The sequence below is a fragment of the Carettochelys insculpta genome, chromosome 16 (assembly GCF_033958435.1).
Source record: "Carettochelys insculpta isolate YL-2023 chromosome 16, ASM3395843v1, whole genome shotgun sequence".
In the NCBI taxonomy this organism is placed as follows: domain Eukaryota; kingdom Metazoa; phylum Chordata; order Testudines; family Carettochelyidae; genus Carettochelys; species Carettochelys insculpta.
Window position 1 is genome coordinate 16,394,931 of NC_134152.1, and position 19,181 is coordinate 16,414,111.

A 19,181-nucleotide genomic window follows, 5' to 3' on the forward strand; every position below is an offset into this window, starting at 1 on the left:
ACTTGGGGCACTGTGACCACCAGAGGTGCTGTGGTGCACTTTTAGCTGGCATCCTCAGATGAGGGGAGGCAGAAGTGGAAGACAAGGGATGGGGGCTCATGAAAAATGAGAGGAGCTGAGGCCTCCCCTAAGAACTGGTTCACCTGCCACCCCTGGCAACAGCACATGTGGTACTTAAAGCCAAAGTAATGCACTTGAAGCATAGCAATAAAGAACAGAATTAAACAGTCAGTAGTTTACTGAAAAAGCTACCGAAGAAGCCAAATTAAGAAAAACTTAAGGAACAGCACGGTAGAAAAAAATTTATTGCCTCACACTTACAGAAACCAACCAACCCAGTTTATCATGTTGCACAGAACAAAATAATAAGCAAAAACATTTATTTCCCCTAGGACATTCAACAGACTGGCAGCTACTTGGAAGCTGAAAAATGTAGTTTAAACCAATAAAACTACATTGTAGGGATGATAATGGTTAACTAGTAAATCTCATCTTAAACAGATGAGGCTTACTGGTTATGGTTAACCGGTACGAGGTGGAGCAGCAGGTTGCTCCACCCCCGACCCCAGGGGAACAGAAAGGTAAGCTCCAGCCAGACCAGAGCAGCCCAGGTTTCCAGCGCACCGCGGATGGGGCCAATCCAGTCCAGCTGGGTCATCCCTGGTCCCCAGAGCATCATGGGTGGGGGCACTCCAGCCCAGCCAGAGCAACCCCAGTCCTCGGTTAACCAATTAAATGGGATTTTACATCCCTACTACATTGACCTTCAGTCTCAGACAAGCTCTTTTTAAAAGCACCTGGTTTTGCTTAACAACGTTGTTAATATCTATTAAAGTTGCATAGAAATATTTATCTGAGATTTGGCATATTTTGCTGAGCACTATCATTATTTGTATCATTGCTGCAAATGCAACCCACTGGGACTGAGACTTCATGGTGCCAGGCCCTATATAAATACATAATAAATGACAGTGATCGTTTTGTTCTTAATTTTTTTTAAATAGCCATTTCCCACCTCATGACCTTGACCCAGCTGAACATGCTGATGAAGCGGGTCTTTGCCCATGAAAGTTTATGCTCCAAAATATCTGTTAATCTATAAGATGCCACAAGACTTCTTGTTGTTCTCGAAGCTACAGACTAACATGGCTACCTCTCTGATGCTCTTACAGTGCTACTTACCACAGCACTATCAGTCACCAAAAAAATATTCATTTTGACAAAAAACATCTCGGTCAATACAACACAGTTAAAGGAAATAGTGAAACCCCCAAATGCAACAATAAAACAGAGAAGAGGACATAAGTTTACAGAAGGGGAAAAGTTAATAAAAGAAAGAAAATGGGACATGGGAATGAAAGAAATTGACTAGTAATTCTCAAATTCACATTTTCAAAAGAACCCAGACTCAAACACATGAAAGAGATCATATTAATCCTTGATCAGGTGTACAGCTCTCAAGAAAAATATGTATATTTGCGATGGCACCTCACAATATATACATACATAACTATATAATTTTTGATGGCACCTCAGTCATTGTCTTGCATGCTGTTCACCAGCAATGCCGAACTGTGTCCTAGTAGAACATGTCCATTCACATCAGCCTTTCTTTCTGAAGTATCCAAATCATCCCTCAACAAACTACGAGTGAGCCTTATGAACAAATTCAGATGTTATATAATTCCTCAAAATCTGTACTGGTGAGGCAAGGTGAAAAAAAAACACTTACTTATGACAGACTGTGTGGGCGTATCATTTAGAACGTTTTTCTTTTTGTACTCCTGTGATTCATCTATACCTGTCAGAATTTTTTTTCTCCTGCTCATTTTCTCTAGATTGCAGTCAAAATGTTCTTCCACTCCTTCCTAAATTGCCCACAATTCACCCATTACTATTACAATGATTCCAGAACCATATGCATCAAAGCAGGGTTTTATTCACCTTGTTATGTTGCATGAGTCACCTTGTGAACCTCAGTTTCCCGGAGTACTGCACCAAGGTCTAGATGGTGACGGAACTGGGTGTGACTTATTCTGAGGCCCTCGAGGCTGGTGATGCTGCCCAGGTGTTTGCACATAAACAGTGACTGACGCCCTTTATAACCTGAGCCTCAGGAGGGTGATGCAAACAGGTGACACTTTTTGCCTGGGAAGCAGGATAAAGGCCAGAGGAGCTCCAGCCATAGCTGGTGCCAGGCAGTTGGAGGGGGTCAGTTTTCAGCTAGCTTGGGCACATGGGGAGACAGAGGCAAAACCCAGAAGCAGAGGCAGAAGGCTGTCGGGTTATGTCAGTGGCCAGCAGCAGCCAGAAGGCATTTATCATCTTTTTGCACTGTGCAGGCTGGAAGAAACAAGAACTCCTTTCAAGCCACAGTGGGGAGGCGGGGATAGCTCTGCAAAGACATGGGCTGGGGCGGCTCTGTGTATGGCCAAGGGAATGAGCGTAGCAGCCCTCACTAGATGGTTTTGACGTTCTAGTGTGAACCTTGGAAGAAAACTGGGAGTGAGGAGAAGTTGCCACCTTGGATGCAGCAGGTCTTTGCCCATGAAAGCTTAGGGTCCAAAATATATTAGCCTCTACGGTGCCACAGGACTTCTTGCTGTTTTTGCAGATACAGACTTAACATGGCTACCCCTCTGATACAAGATCCCACAAATCTCCTAGATATCGCCACTGCTAACAAACAGTTGTCTGTATGCTTGGAGGTGGGGACTAGGACTCCTACTTGAAGAGTGACTCGGGGAAACTCTACTAAAGCAGCCATCTCACCTGTAAGTGTCCAGCAGAGAAGCGTCATAGAATCATGGGGCTGGAAGGAGGTCATTGAGCCCAAACACCTGCCTAAAGCAGGATCAATCCTAACTAAATCATCCTGGCCAGGACTTTGTCAAGCCGATACTTAGAAAATCTCTAAGGATGGAGATTCCACCACCTCTCTAGGTAACGTATTCCAGTGCTTCACCACTCTTCTGATGAAATAGTTTTTTCTAATATCCAACCTACACTTCTCCCTCTGTAACTTGAGACCATTGGTCCTTGTTCTGCCATCCATCATTACTGAGAACAGCCTCTCTCCATCCTTTTTGAGCCCACCTTCAGGAAACCAAAGGCTGATATCAAATCGTCCCTCACTCATCTCTTCTGCAAACTACAGAAGCCCAAATCTCTTAGCTTCTCCTCATAGCTCATGTGCTCCAGCCCACTAATCATTGGACTAGTCCATTGGACTCTCTCCATGGCATGTACATCCTTTCTGTACTGGAGGGCCCAGAATGGGATACAATATTCCAGATGTGGCCTGACCAGTGCCAAATAAAGGGGAATAATAACTTCTCTAGATCTGCAGGAAACGCTCCACCTAGTACACCTCAATATGTCAGTGTCCCTTTGTTGCCAAGAAGGCTAATGTTGACACATAACCAGACAGCCAACCAGACACTGAGCCATTGATCACTACTCATTGGGCCCAACCATCTAGCCAGCTTTATATCTACTGTACAGTCAATTTATCAAATCCATACTTCCTTAACTTATGGGCAAGAATATTGTGGGAGACTGTATGTAAAGCTTTGATAAAGTCAAAGTATATCACATCCATTGAGTTCCCCACGTCCACAGAGCTAGTTACCTCTTCAAAGACGCTAATGAGGATTGGTCAGAAATGACTTGCCCTTGGTGAATCCATGTTGATTACTCCTGACCATGTTCCCCTCTTCCAAGTGTTTCAAAATGGATTCTTTAAGGATCCACTCCATGATTTTTCTGGGGACTGAGATAAGTCTGACCAGTCTATAGTTCCCTGGATTGTCTTTCTTTCCTTTTTTAAAGATGGGCACTATATTTCTGCAATCATCCAGGACCTCTCCTGATCTCCACAAGTTTTCATAGACAATGGCCAATTCCTTTAGTACCCTTGGATGCATTAAATCTGGACCCATGGATTTACATATGTCGAGCTTTTCTAAGTAGCCCTTAACCTGTTCTTGCCCCACCAAGGCCTGCCCAACTCCTTCCCATACTGCATTGCCAAATACAGTAACCCAGGAGCTGACCTTGTCTGTGAAGACAGAGGCAAAAAAAATTGAGCACTCAGCTTTTCTCATGTCATCTGCCACAAGGTTACCTCCCTCATCCTGTAACATACCTGTAGAAACCCTTGTTAGACTTCATATTCTTCGCAAGCTGCAATTCCAATTGTGCTTTCACCTTCCTGTTTACTCCCTTGCATTCTCCAGCAACATATTTAAACTCCTTCATCATCTGCCCAAGTTTCCACTTCTTATACACATCCTTTTTGAGTTTAAGTTCACCAAGGATTTCCCTGGTAAACTAAGCTGGTTGCCTACCATATTTGCTTTTCTTACTGTGTATCAGGATGGTATGTTCCTGTGCCTTCAATCAGGCTTCTTTAAAATACTGCCAGTTCTCCTGAACTCTTTCACCTTCATATTAGCTTCCTATGCTAAAATATGTAAAAGCTGTTAACTGAACTTCATGCTGCTGCTCTACACATTTCAGAAATGGGGATGTTATTCTAACAGACAGAAGAAGCCACCTGCATTCCAGGGAAATGGACTATAATGTGGCTGTGTAACTTGGCCTGCTCATAGCATTTTTTTATGGTTACTAACAGTCTAGGCAGGTTCTTGAATAATTGTGCTGTGTTTACGGCACTTCCCTTACTACACTAACTGCATGAAGTTCAGTTTTCCCCGGCTCTGAAGCTTGGGGAAGAATACTGGGAAATGAATTAACTGATTCAAATACAGTTCTAGAAACAACTTTGGGTGTGAAACTCCTATTCCTATGGGACAGAAGAAGACAGCAGCCATGAAGGTTGCATCTCCCTTACCCTTCCAGCTGATATACTGCCTACTAAAAAGGCAATCTTCATTCACAACTGTTATAAAGAAATTAGGGACTCAGACTCTGAGTCCACTGGCTCAGAAAAAATTTTAAAAAAGTTTCTTTTTAAGCCAACATGCAAACTAAGGGCTAACTAATTATTCACTAACTGCAGCTGAATTGCAGAAAAGTAGATGGACCCTGTCTCACTTCCAGAGGTGGCAAAAAGTTGCTAAAAGGCATATAGACCAGCTCTACTCTTCATTGTCCTCATGTGATAACAAGGACTACTGAGGACTTGTGAGGTTTAGACAAAGTCACAAGGAAAGCTACTGGCCCAAAAGATCTGATCATGCTCACATGGGCTCATGTACACTAGGAGTGGTATCTATTTAGACAATCATTTTAAGAAGAAGTAATAGATCTTATATGCCCTGACACAATTACCTCAGTAAGAAAACATACAAAATGTTGTTCTCCCCTGACCCAAGAAAGAAAGAAAAGCCTTTAGCTCAGCTATCCACATATTCCATTCTGTTCCACAAGCCTCATAATTAGTTATTTGTGAAAGCACACTTTAAATCTTATCCAAGTGGTAACGAAAAAGTGTCTGCCAAAAGTTAGAAAAAGGACATGACTGAATGATATTTATCTCACCATTCGCTGTGTCAGTGTTTCCCAGAACGGGGTACACGTACCACCAGTGGTGAATGAAAGGATTTCAAGTAGTACACAGCAGAAAAGAAATTACTAAAGCTCAGGAGACAAACACTGGGACAGCACTGGGAGAGGGAGTATGCCAATAAGGCTAAAGTCCCAAAAGGGATATGTGAAAGTTTTAAGTTTGGGAAACGCTGCTATACATCCTTCAGTAATACAAATGCAGTGTCATAACCTACAGAATATCAGTAAAATGAGAATCAGAAAGTAGGAAAGACAATAACCAGAATATCTGCCAGAAAAAGTACCTTAGTCTGAACCTTTCCTTTCACATGTTCCCTCGACTAATAATAGAGACTCATGATTTCCCACATGAAGATAATTTATGCAATTTTACAACGAGGACTGAACCCACCCTTTGGTTCTATATGAGAAATGGGTTTTCTTAGGTCTGTTTTACATAGGTGTCTAAAGACATGGTCTGTGGTCCATGGCTACGTCTACACGTGCAGCCAACATCGAAATAGCTTATTTCGATGTTGCGACATCGAAATAGTCTATTTCGATGAATAACGTCTACACGTCCTCCAGGGCCGGCAACGTCGATGTTCAACTTCGACGTTGCTCAGCCCAACATCGAAATAGGCGCAGCGAGGGAACGTCTACACGTCAAAGTAGCACACATCGAAATAGGGATGCCAGGCACAGCTGCAGACAGGGTCACAGGGCGGACTCAACAGCAAGCCGCTCCCTTAAAGGGCCCCTCCCAGACACAGTTGCACTAAACACCACAAGATACACAGAGCTGACAACTGGTTGCAGACCCTGTGCCTGCAGCATAGATCCCCAGCTGCCGCAGAAGCAGCCAGAAGCCCTGGGCTAAGGGCTGCTGCCCACGGTGACCATAGAGCCCCGCAGGGGCTGGAGAGAGAGCATCTCTCAACCCCCCAGCTGATGGCCGCCATGGAGGACCCAGCAATTTCGACGTTGCGGGACGCGGATCGTCTACACGGTCCCTACTTCGACGTTGAACGTCGAAGTAGGGCGCTATTCCTATCTCCTCATGAGGTTAGCGACTTCGACGTCTCGCCGCCTAACGTCGAAGTTGGTGCCGCTACTTCGAAGTAGCGTGCACATGTAGACGCAGCTCATATGTCCTCAGTGGAAATGGAAAAAAGTTAGTCTTTAACTCATACATGGATGCCTGATCTTTACTGAGACAGTGACTGGAGTATTCATCTTATATTCCAGCTATGAATGGGAATAAATTCTACTGTGAACCATATATGAACAATAACGTGTAAGATGTTGTGGTGTTATGTTTGTCACCATGATATAAGGGAAAGCAGTGTTTCTCTCAATGGCAGCGTGGGAGACTAAAATGGAGTCGTAGTTCACTGGAGAGCAAGCCATCCTCTCAAGGACAGTATGGGCATGAGGCCAACTGCCAATAGTTAGATTGAGAAAGGAAGTTGGGAGAAAGAATATAATTTTAATACAGGTATTGACACATACTGACAGTAATTCAGCAAATATTTTCACGTTCACTTGATTTTAAGAGTATTCAAATGCTCAACGTTCTAAAGGAAATAGCTTCTCAAATTAGCTTGTGACCTTATCAAAATGTTTGTAAGCATTAGGTTGCTGTCGTGCTCTGTAAGACAATTAAACTATTTCTATGCTTTTCAGGATGTATATTTTAACTTTCAGAGGCAACACAAAGGATACATCTTATTATTTTATCATCAATCAACAACTGTGATCACCACAAATTACTTCAGTACAAGACAAGTCTTAAATTCCCCAGGGCATATTCCGTTTAAAACCCAGCTTTCTTAAGCCCCTTTTCACTGCAGAATTTCTCAACTTAACAGTTGAATTTCTTGGACTCCAACAAAATTACATGAACAGGGGACAACAAGCTGCTAATTACTTTAATGTGATTAAAAACAAAATATAGTTGTGAAATGACAACCCTAAACCTTATAAAGTAATGAGGGATTTAAAAAAAAAACAGCAGAAAAGAAACACTTTTCAAGCACTTATGTGATTTTCTGTCACCCCTTTTAAAATACTCTTACTGTGTTCTTCTCCCTCTGCTTAAAAATAAGGTTACAAGGAACTTATGGATGTATTTTTAAAATAACAGATACAATCATTATTAACCAGAGCTGGACACAGACCACCTTGCTTTTAATTTTAAAAAATGGTTCTGAATAGTATCAACACCATGAACACCTACGACAAATGTGAAAAACAGAACTTTTTTCATGTATCGTAAACTAATAGAGCCCTTCAGTATAAATAAAGAATAGCACTATGTATATAGAGTAGCAGTTGAAATAAAAACTAGTGTTCCCTATAAGCCGTGTACTTGTGTGGCCACTCAAGAGAGATACAGATGTCACCCAGCTGACTAGCAGAGCCCTCACAACTAGTTTTTTTTGTTTCTGCAGGTGGTGCACATACATGTGTAGACATAACAAAATATATTCTGCGCTTAGATAATAATTGACACAGAAAAGATTTGAGGGAACACTGGTAAAAACTGCTAAATTTCATTTAAAAACACTTCATGCCATACTTACGCTCATTGTGAAAACTATAAAAAACAAAAAAGTGTTTGCAAAAATACTATACTTTATATATAACAACAAGACAGTACTTATGCTGTTCCTTTTTTTTATTTGAAATCTCTTACATTCTGAAGAATTACTTAATATTTACCAGCTGCATTCACGTTTATCATCTGCCTGCTAACTTTCATCTGTTTAAACTTGAAATCGTATTAATATTCCAAACTCTCTCCTACTCAATACTGAGATATTGATATGTGGAAAACATATAAACATTTTGAATGTTTCTTTGCTGTTTTATAATACTTCTATTTGATTAATTCAGATGACAAGTTTGTTAAATGAGATATGTTACATTAGTAAGACGAGTTGTACTGAGTTACCACTTCAATGACTGGCTTTGTCTGGTTATATTTTTCTTTAATTTTTTGAGTCACCTAAAAATGTGCCAAGCTGCATAAAATGTTATTTTAAAAATTATGTATACAAAATGTTTAACATTTCTCTATTTAAAAATTTGAAATACACATTAATAAAAGTTAAGGCATATGGCATTTAAGATAAAGAATGTGTAGGCTCTATCAGCCTCCCCAAGAACAGGGATTTCCAGGTGCTCTTCCACACAATCAAACAAAATTGAGAGTAGTAAAATGGCAACTTGAACAAATAGCACCCATAGACTCCAAAATTACCATGAATGTTTCAGTTTTTAACTTCTACCAGCAAAGTTATTTTCCTCTTAAGCCATTCTGGAAATTCATCAAAAGCTTACATGTATATGGTTTTAATCTGACAATGGGACAGCAACAGTGGCTTAGTACTGACAAAGAAGCGATGTTCTGTATACCAAGGTTATGTAAGTGTTCTCATTGACTGAAGGTGGGGGTTCAATGTTGAAGACATGTACTCACTTTATTTTTAAACATGAACCTTTTATGCTCACAAGAAAAATACAACTTTCCTGGGCAACATACCAAAACAAAACAAAGAATACATCCTGTGCACTTGATATAATAAAATATAAGTACATGCACTGCAGAACTGCCAGTTAGCAGACAGCAAGCTAGGGTGCTGTAGATTCACAGTCTAGTTTACCACAAAGTCTTTATGTAGAAAAGCTGCTCTTAGTCAATGGCACTTTCTTCTCCTATTTTCAACAGTATTTCTGGATATACATATTGGAAAAATTCATTTATATTTCAGAGCAGTGCTCTGCAATAAGTGTGCCATGGCAAATATCCTCATCGATTGTTTTAGAATTAATTTAAATCAGAAAGTAACTTAGCATAGGAAACCAGTCAGTGTTCTTTTCCTCTATGAACAAGGTCCAAAATTCCAGTTTCCTTGTCAACAAAGAAATTTTCTCCATTACAGTAAAAATGGTCACATTCTTTCCTTGCAGTGACAAATTCACTTCTTATAATTTTGTACAAATAGCTGCAAGGTACGCAAGTCACAGCAGCTAAAAGGTACTTGGTTAAACATTCAGGCCATGTCTACACGAGCCCCAAACTTCGAAATGGCCACGCAAATGGCCATTTCGAAGTTTACTAATGAAGCGCTGAAATGCATATTCAGCGCTTCATTAGCATGCGGGCGGCCGCGGCACTTCGAAATTGACGCGCCTCGCCGCCGCACGGCTCGTCCCGACGGGGCTCCTTTTCAAAAGGACCCCGCCTACTTCGAAGTCCCCTTATTCCCTTCAGCTGATGGGAATAAGGGGAGTTCGAAGTAGGCGGGGTCCTTTCGAAAAGGAGCCCCGTCGGGACGAGCCGCGCGGCGGCGAGGCGCGTCAATTTTGAAGTGCCGCGGCCACCCGCATGCTAATGAAGCGCTGAATATGCATTTCGACGCTTCATTAGTAAACTTCGAAATGGCCATTTGCGTGGCCATTTCGAAGTTTGGGGCTCGTGTAGACGTAGCCTCAGACAGTCAAAACTTGGAATCCAAGAAAACCACAGACAATGACTGCTAGTGCTTTTTAGTGCCATACTTTTGATCCACATTACACCTCCCCCCATTTTCCCAGCCACTGCTCTTGGCACCATCACTATGAATATCAACATATTTTTCCCAACTAGTTTCATGCTTTTTCATATAGGTGTTCATGCAAGCGAATATTTCTTCACCAGTTCTGTTGCTTTGCAGGTTCTCTTCAGTATATTTATCAAACCTATAATGGACAAATACAAGCAGCACAGCAAGACCTCCTACATCAGTGGACTCATCAAGCTGCAATGAATACCCGTCACAGATTTTCAATTGGAAAACTACCTCTTCTCCTATTTCAGCAGCAAGATATTTAATAAGACATGCAACAGTATTGTTCAATAGCTGTACTGCATCAATTTTTCTACTGTACTTCTCGTTAAACATGCACAAGGCTTGATCAGTGTTTCTCCAAATGTATGTGCTTCTCCAGTGAGCGCTATACAGTAACTTACTTTGAAAGATACCTCTGTTGCATTTTTGTTGTCTGTTTTAGAAATTTTAAGCATCAAGAGTTTACAATTTTCAAGTGAGTCAAGATGTCGCTTGAAAAAAAACGTACATATTTGTCTTTGTATTCAGCATGGTTGGTTTCCAAATGTCTTCTAAGTTTAGCTGGCATGAGAGAACTGTTGGATAGTGTTTTGTTTCACACCACGCACTGCACATCAGGAACATCTTTATTTCCAATGCACGTAAATCCAAAAGACAAAATAACTCTCATTATACTTTCATTTTGGTATCTTACCACCTGCTGCTAATTTGGTGGGTTTTGGCAGAAATAGTTTCACCATGGAGAGCTCACTTCCCAAATTTTGAGCAACAGCAGGCTGCAACTGTCCATCCTCACTTTGAAGTGTCCTGAAATTTTGCTCTTTTTTTTAAAATGCACTTGTAGTACAAGAAGAAGCTGCTTTCTGTTTCAAAGTTCCTTCTTTGAGCCACAGATCCATAGGCGGAGAGTTTAATATCAATATCAAAACAACCTAAAACACACAAGTTCGCAAAGCAAACACCATTAGCACAATGTTGTGGGGCTGAGGCCTGTGCCAGCATCACGTGACCTGCTCCCATGTGCAACATAGGTTCCCTGTAGATCATCAGGTGACCTCTCTGAACACGGGGAAACAAGGCACATTTAGTTAATGGGCTTGCCCAACTTGGGATGCAGGCCGTATGTCGGTTACCCAAGAGGGCCAGCAGCCAGAGGGCCTGGTGTCCTTGCTGGGGCTAATAGCCATGGGGCGGGTATCCCCTCCAGGAGGCTGCTGTAAGAAGGTATTCTTGCCAAAGCTGCAAGCCTGTTTCCAGACAGGGTCAACAGCTGAGGTGTTGGTTTCCCGGCCAGGCCAGCAGCTGCATGGCTGGCAGCTGCGATGCCACTGTCCCGGCCAGGCCAGCTGCTGTAAGCCAGTTTCCCGGCCATGAACCCACCAAGGCCAGTAGCCACAGGGCCAATGTTCCCACTGCCCTTGCAGCCAGCATCCCATTTGGGCCGGCAGCCGGCGTCCCCATCAGCCTTGGAGCTGACGTCCTGTTGGGGCTGACAGCAGGGGATCAGCATCCCTGCCAGTGCCAGCAGCCACGGAGCCAGTGCAACGTCAGCGCCAGCATCCCAGCTGGGGCTGGCAGCTGTGGAGCTGGCAGCTTTGGTACCAGCATCCCCGCCAGGGTGGGCAGCTGCAGCACCAGTGTCCCCACTACAGCTGGTAGTTGCAGAGCCTGTGCCCCTGCCAGGGCCAGTAGCCACAGGGCCAGCAACTGCAGAGCTGGCATCCCCAGCAGGGCCAGCTGCTATGAACTGGTTTGCCAGCTGCTACGAGCTGGTTTTCCAGCTGGGGCTGGCTGCTGAGGAGCTGGTGTCTCCACCATGGCTGGCAGCTGCAGAGACACTGTCCTCCGCAGAGCACCTATTCATGCCCCATGGAACACAGTTTAGAAAATGCTGATCTGAGGTAAAGAGATGAAATCAATAAGGACAAGTGCAAAGCAGGAAGAAACAATAAGTTTCACACATACAAAATGGGAAATGACTGTTAAAGAAGGAGAACTGCAGAAAGGGATCTAGGAGTCACAGTGGATCACAAGCTAAGTATGAGTCAACAGTGCAATACTACTGCAGAAAAGCAAACATCATTTTGGGATTTATTAACAGAAGTGTTGTAAACAAGATGTGAGAAGTAATTCTTCCACTTTACTCTGTACAGATTAGGCCTCAGCTGGAGTATTGTGTCCAGTTCTGGGCACCAATTTCAGGAAAATTGTGGACAAACTGGAGAAGGTCTAGATAACAGCAAAAAAAATTATTCGCATTCAAGAAAACATGACCTATGAGCGAAGACTTGAAAGAGCTGCATTTGTTTAGACTGGGAAGAAAAGAGAGGGGACATGATAGCAATTTTCAAGTACCTAATGGTTATTACAAGGTGAGTGAGAAAAATTATCCTCTTTAACCATTAAGGGCAGGACAAAAAGCAATGGACTTAAATTGCAACAAGAAAGATTCAGGTTGGACATTAGGAAAAACTTCCTGTTAGGGTGGTTAAACACTGAAATAAATTGCCCAGGGAGGTTGTGGAATCTCCACCACTTGAGATTTTTAAGAACAAGTTAGACAAACACCTTTCAAGGGTGGTCTGTGTGATTCCTGTTCCTGACATGAGTGCAGGAGACTGGACTTGATGAACTCTTGAGGTTTCTTCCAGTTGTGATTCTATTATTATTTCTCAAAATGACTTTTCATTAAATATCTCCTTCCAAGCACCACTTTTAAAGAAAATACAAAATAAAAGAAGCTAGAGCTTCTGGCACAAAATAGTTTATATTTGCCAAAAACGTCTATACGATAAGGTCTAGAGTACATGAACCCAGAGTATGCGACCCTGCTCCTACGTGGCTGATGCCGATTCCTACACTAAACCCTGGAAATACTGAGTTGTGCTTAACTCGCTCCCACCGGGCCCCAGCTCAGCACCCCCCCACAGCTCCACTCACCACCCGCACTAAGCTCCTGCTCACTCCGCATCCCCGCCTCTGTCTCTAGCTCACCACCCCTCAAGCGCAGCTTCAACTCAACTTCCCAGGTCCCAGTTCAACCCCACACCAGTTCATCACCTGTGCACAGCTCTGGCTCACCCCTCATGCCCACCTCTGACTCCAGCTCAACTCCCACCATGCTCCAGTTCAAACCCCATACGTGCGGCCCTGGTTCAAACCCCCCGCAGCCCAGCTCAACTGAGCAGGGCTCTGGCTCACCACCCCCATGCACAGCTCTGGCTCAACTCCACCACTCGCTCCCTGCAGCCCTAACCCACCCCAGGCTTAGCCCCTTGTGCCCGCCTCTCATGGCCCCAACACATCACCAGGCTTAACCCTCCCCAACTGCCTCCCACCCCAGGATTTACCTTTCTGCTGCTTCCCTGGCTGCAGAATGTGTGTTCTGCCAGACAAAAAGCCAGACCCCCACTTATGTGAAATCTGGGTTATGCGAGGGCATGCAGAATGGAACCTTCACATACTCTGAGACCCTTACGGTAATGTACATTAAATAGAACTTGGCAGAATATAGGCTCGTTTGCTCTTAGAAAGGTTTCTGATAGAAAAACATAAGAATGGCCATACTGAATCAGACCAAAGGCCCAGTATCTTGTCTTCTGACAGAGGCCAATATCTGATGCCCCAGAGGGAGTGAACAGAACAGGTAATCACACAAGCGATCCTTCTCCTGACATCCATTTACAGCCTCTGACAAACAGAAGCTAGGGACACCATTCCTACCTATCCTGGCTAATATCCACTGAGGGACTACCCTCCATGAATTATCTAGCTCTTTTTTCAACCCTGTTAAAGTCTTGGTCTTCATATCCTCCTCTGGCAAGGAGTTCTTCAGGCTTACTATGTGCTGTGTGATGAAAATATTCAATTTTTTAAGTTTTAAATCTGCTACCCATTAATTTTATTTGGTGACCCATAGCTTTTGCTGTTGTTATTGGAAAAAGTAAATAACTTTTCCTTATTCACTTTTCCCACACCAGTCATGATTTTATTTACCTCTACCATATCCTACCTTTAGTCTCCTTTTTTCTAAGATGAGAAGTCGCATTCCTTTTAATCTTTCTTCATATGGCACCCGTTCCAAACGCCTAATCATTTTTATTGCCCTTTTCTGAACCTTTTCCAATACCAATGTATATTTTTTGAGATGAAGCAACCACTTCTCTGTACAATATTCAAGATGTGGGCATACCATGGATTTATATAGCGGCAATACAATATTCTGTCTGATTCTCTATCCCTTTTTTAATGATTCCTAGCATTCTGCTTGCCTTTTTAACTGCTGCAGCACACTGAGTGGATGTTTTCAGATAACCATCTACAATGACTCCAAAAATCTAATCTCGAGTGGTTATAGCTAAATTAGTCCCCATCATTTTGTATGCACAGTTGGGATTATTTTTTCCAATGTGCATTACTATCTGTTTAGCAACATTAAAATTCATTTGCCATTTTGTTGCCCAATCACTTAGTTTTGTGAGATCTTTTTGAAGCGCTTCACAGTCTGCTTTGCTCTTAACTATTTTGAACAGTTTAGTACCATCAAGAAATTTTGTCACCTCACTTTACCCCTTTTTTTCAGACCACTTATAAATAGCTTGAATAGGACTGGTCCTAGTACAGACCCTTGGTGGACACCACTAGTTACCTCTCTCCATTCTAAAAACTTACCAATTATTTCTACCCTTTGTTTCCTGTTTTTTAACAAGTTTTCTTCTTATCCCCTGACAACTTTATTTTACTTAGGAGCTTTTGGTGAGGGCCCTTATCAAAGGCATTCTGGAAATCTAAGCAAACTATATCCACTGGATCCCTCTTGCCCACATGCTTATTGACCACCTCAAAAATTCTAGTAGATCAGTAAGGCAAGATTTCCCCTTACAGAAACCATGTTGACTTTTCCCCAACAATTTATGTTCATCTACTTGTCTGACAATTTTATTTTTTACTATAATTTCAAATAATTTGCTCAGTACTGATGTTAGGCTTGCTGGTCTGTTATTGTCAGGATCAACTCTAGAGCCCTTTTTAAATATTGGAGTCACATTATCCATCTTCCAGTCAATAGGTACAGAAGTAGATTTAAAGGATAAATTACAATCTATAGTTAACAGTTCTGCAATTCACATTTGAGTTCTTTCAGAACTCTTGGGTGAATGCCATCTGGTCCTGGTGACTTGTTACTATTAAGTTTATCAATTTGTCCCAAAAATCAACCCTGACAATACCTCAATCTGGGACAACTCCTCAGATAAGTCACCAAAAAAGAATTTCACAGGTTTGGGAATCTCCGACACATCCTCAGCCATGAAGACTGAAGCAGATAATTAATTTAATTATTCCACAATGGGCGTAACATCTTTGACTGCTCCCTTAGCATATTGACCATCCACTGGGCCCACTGGTTGTATAGCAGGATTCCTGCTTCTGATGTGTACTTAAAATATATTCTGCTATTATTTTTTGAGTTTTTGACTACCTGTTTTTCAAACTTCTTTTTGGATTTAAACATTTTGGCTTTACACTTAACTTGAAAGTCTTTATGCTCCTTCCTATTTTCCTCACTGGGACTTAACTTCCACTTTTTAAACAATGCCTTTTTATCTTTCACTGCTTTTTTTAACCTGGCTGTTACACCACAGTGGCACTTTTTTGGCACTTTTACTGTGATTTTTAATTTGGGGTAGACACTTAAGTTGGGCCTCTATTATGGTATCTTTGAAAAGTTTCCATACAGTTTGCAGGGGTTTTACTTTCAGCACTGTACCTTTTAATTTTTAACAAAACAAAAACAGCAGTCATGTAGCACTTTAAAGACTAACAAAATAATATATTAGGTAATGAGTTTCGTGGTACAGATTCCCTTCTTCAGATCTATACCACGAGGGGGAAACTACTTCAGCTGGTATAGATGGTATAAATCTGAAGAAATTGGTCTATCCCACAAAAGCTTATGGCTACCTCTGTTACGTTTAATTTCTGTGTAACTAACCTAATTTTTGTGTAGTTCTTCTTTCTGAAATTAAATGCCACAGTGTTGGGTTGCTTTATCCACCACAGGGATGTTAAATTTTATTACATCATGGTCACTATTTCCAAGCTGACCAGTTACATTTACCTCTTGGACCTTAGGACTAAATTAAGAATTGAGTCTCCTTTTGTGGGCTTCAAAACCAGCTGCTCCAAGAAGCAGTAATTTAAGGTATCAAGAAATTTCTGCATCTTGTCCTGAGATGACATGTACTGACATGTACCCAGAACTGACATGTACCCCGTTAATACGGGGATAGTTGAAATCCCCTATTATTACTGAGTTTTTTTTATTTAGATAGCCTCCCTAATCTTCCTTAGCATTTCATAGTCAATATCACTAACCTGATCAGAAGACTGGTAATATATCCCTACTGCTACATTCTTATTATTAGAACACAAAATTACTGTCCATAGCAAGTCTATGGAACATTTTGGTTCATTTAAAATTTTTTACTTTGATTCTATATTTTCTTTTACATATATGCCACTCCCCCACCAGCATCACCTCTTCTGTCCTGATATATTTTGTACCCTGGTATGACTGTATCCCATTGATTGTCCTCATTCCACCAAGTTTCTGTGATGCCTATTACATCAATATCCTCCTTTAATACAATGCACTCTAGTTCACTCATCTTATTTAGACTTCTAGCATTTTTGTATAAGCACTATGAACAATCGTCACTATTTATCTGTCTGCCTTTTCCTGATGTATTAGATTCTTTTTCAATTAATTGTTTCTCATCTGATATCACCCACATTTTATCATCTTCAATCCTCCCCTCCTTAGTAGAACACAGAGAATCACTATGTATAGGCTCTCCCATAAGAGATGCCTCTGTTTGATCCATGTTTCATTCTTTCTGGATAGGCTCCCTTCCCCCCAAAAGTTTTCCCAGGTCCTAATGAATCTAAACCCCTCCTCCCTACACCATTCTCACAACCATGCACTGAGACCCTGCCTACCTGGCCCTGCATGTGGAACTGGAATAACTTCAGAGAACACTACTACAGAGGTCCTGGATTTCCATCTCTTTCCTAGCTGCCTAAGTTTAGTCTCCAGAACCTCTCTCTTACCCTTCCCTATGTCACTGGTACGTACATGAGCCACAACTGGAGGCTCCTCCCCAGCACTGCACATAAGTCTATCTAGATGTCTCAAGAGATCCAAAACCTTCTCAGCAGGCAAGCAAGTCACCATACGGTTCTACTGGTCATCACAAGCCCAGCTGTCTATGTGCCTAATGATCAAATCCCCACTACTAACACCTGCCTTTTCCTAATGACTGGAGTTCCCTTCCCCAAAGAGGTATCCTCAGTGTGAGAAGATACCACACCATCTGGAAGGTGGGTCCCAACTATGGGATGGTTTCCGTCTGCTCCCATTGAATGTTTTCCTTCCCTGAGACCTTCAGACTACTAAACAACACCAGGGCTGCCTGAATAGAGGCTGGACAGTTCTACAGTGCACCAGAAAGCCTCATCTATGTACCTCTGTGCCTCCCTTAATTCCTCCAATTCATCCTCCGTATAAGGTCTCTAAGATCCAGGAGCTCTTTGCATCAAATGTACACATATGCCACCTGTCCACAAGGCAGGTAATCATACATGTTATGTTGGATGCAATAAAAAGGATAACTCCCACTCAGCTGCTGGCCTTCTGAATGCATTTCCTCCTACAGAAAATTAGATTTTTGCTAGGGTTTTTATTTAAATCAGGTAGCTTTTGTTTTAGTTAAATTTAAAAGAGATTTTAAAGAATGCCAAATGTACCTAGCCCTCTTCAAAACTCCCCCTCTAAACTCCCACACGAAATTCTCTGTTAGCTGCTCCTGTTAACTCAGCTCCCAGAAAGCTCTACTAGCAGGCTTTGAATAGAATTATCTGTCTTGGCTGAAAACCAAAGTATTTCATTCTCTAATGTCTCCACCGTGCCCCATGGGGGCTGTAGTACGGAGTGCCTCATGCTACCATTCTTTATATGCCATGCTCCCTGGTCAGATTACATTTCTCATACTGCACAACAGCCTCACCTATAGTGAGTGGCAGTGGTAATTCATGGATAGCCCCATCTGACAGTGGTGACTCAGGCTGCATCTACACTACGAGATAAATTCGAATTTAAGGCAGTTAGTTCGATATTACCACATGACTGTCTTCACTGTAAATATCACAAGCTCAATTTAGCGAGCACTAATATGGATATCACAATATTGTTGATATATGATAGGTACAGCATCAAGCTTGATTTCAAAAGTTTGATTAAAGGCCAGTGTGGAAGTGCCACTCCTCATAATAAAATTTATTAGCCTCCAGAGGTGTCCCATATGTAACCCACTATGCCCCTCAGTGCTCCACTCCAGCCGCTGCTCTCCAGGTGCGCAACAATTAGGTAACAGGAAGACTGTGAATTTCAAATCAGGAGCAGGAAGCCAGTGACTGTGGAGTCATGTTTGTATGCAAGCCTGGGGAGGGAGCGATAGTTCAGTGGTTTGAGCACTGGCCTGCTAAACCCAGGGTTACGAGCTGAATCCCTGAGGAGACCATTTAGGGATTGGGGCAAATAGATGTCAGAGATGGTGCTTGGTCCTGCCAAGAGGGCAGGGGACTGGACTAGATGATCTCCCAAGGTCCCTTCCAGTTCTAGGAAATGTGTGCCTCCAATTATTACAAAAAAAAAAAAAAAAAGGGGTCTCTCTTTCTTTGCTATTAACACTATGAGTGCATCTACCCATTCAAATAGCCCCAGCATGGAGTTCATGATTCTGTCTCTACACTTGCATATTCTTCTGCACTGCCTGGCACCAGCTGCTGCCCCACTGCAACATATGGCAACAGGGCTGTTGTGGGGGTCATGCTTACATAAGAAGCCAAGAAACTTCTCTTCGGTTTACATTTGTACATGCCCCTCCCTCCCTACCCCACAGGCACCACGCAGTTGGGGTCTTTCTCGCATTCAACCACAACACGTGACTAGCCCCTGATCAAATAAAAGGACGTGCCTGCTGTTCAGTGCTGACC

The 19,181-nt window shown here is 42.3% G+C and overlaps 1 protein-coding gene and 1 long non-coding RNA gene across 2 annotated transcripts in view; one reads left to right on the forward strand and one right to left on the reverse strand.

The window, feature by feature from the left end:
• The window catches only part of LOC142021886 (uncharacterized), a 37,150-nt gene extending 26,622 nt beyond the window's left edge, over positions 1-10,528 (forward strand). Inside the window, exon 3 of the long non-coding RNA XR_012647808.1 lies at positions 10,233-10,528. This is a non-coding gene — a long non-coding RNA (uncharacterized LOC142021886). The remainder of the gene's footprint in view (positions 1-10,232) is intronic.
• The window catches only part of MRTFB (myocardin related transcription factor B), a 249,810-nt gene that overhangs the window by 169,676 nt on the left and 60,953 nt on the right, over positions 1-19,181 (reverse strand). The gene's annotated exons all lie outside the window — the stretch shown is intronic.